This window comes from Nannospalax galili, unplaced genomic scaffold, assembly GCF_000622305.1.
Source record: "Nannospalax galili isolate Female #2095 unplaced genomic scaffold, S.galili_v1.0 scaffold690, whole genome shotgun sequence".
Lineage (NCBI taxonomy): Eukaryota > Metazoa > Chordata > Mammalia > Rodentia > Spalacidae > Nannospalax > Nannospalax galili.
In genome coordinates, this window is record NW_008329288.1 from 2,237,512 (window position 1) to 2,238,220 (window position 709).

The following is a 709-nucleotide window of genomic DNA, read 5'->3' on the forward strand; positions in this document are numbered from 1 at the left end:
TGTTTCCCCTTTCATCTCTGATTTTGTTGATTTGGAGGTGCTCTTTCTTTCTTTTGGTTAATTGGGCTAGCGGTCGGTCAATTTTGTTTGTCTTTTCAAAGAACCAGCTTTTGGATTCGTTTATTGTTTGTATTGTTTTCTTTGTTTCCATTTCATTAATTTCTGCTCTTTTTTTTTTATTTCTTCATGTCTGCTGGGCTTGGGTTTCATTTGTTGCTGCTTTTCAAGTGTCTTGAGTTGCAAAGTTAAGTAATTTATTTGTGTTCTTTCCAATTTTTTAATGTAGGCACTTAGAGCTATAAACTTCCCTCTAAGGACCGCTTTCAGCGTGTCCCAGAAGTTTTGTTGTGTTGTATTGTCCTTTTCATTTAATTCCAGGAATACTTTTATTTCTTTCTTAATTTCTCATTTGACACATCCATTTAGGAGTATGTTGTTTAATCTCCATGTGTTCATGTGGTGATTAGGGCTTCTTCTGGTGTTGATTGTAAGCTTTATTGCATTGTGCATTGTTGTCTGATAGAATGCATGGAATTATTTCAATCTTTTTGTATTTGTTGAGGTTTGTTTTGTGCTTCAGTATATGGTCGGTTTGGGAGACAGTTCCATCAGGCACTGAATAGAAAATATATCCTTTGGTGCTTGGGTGGAATACTTGGTAGATGTCTGTTAGGTCCATTTGATATATGGTATTGTTTAATTCAGATGT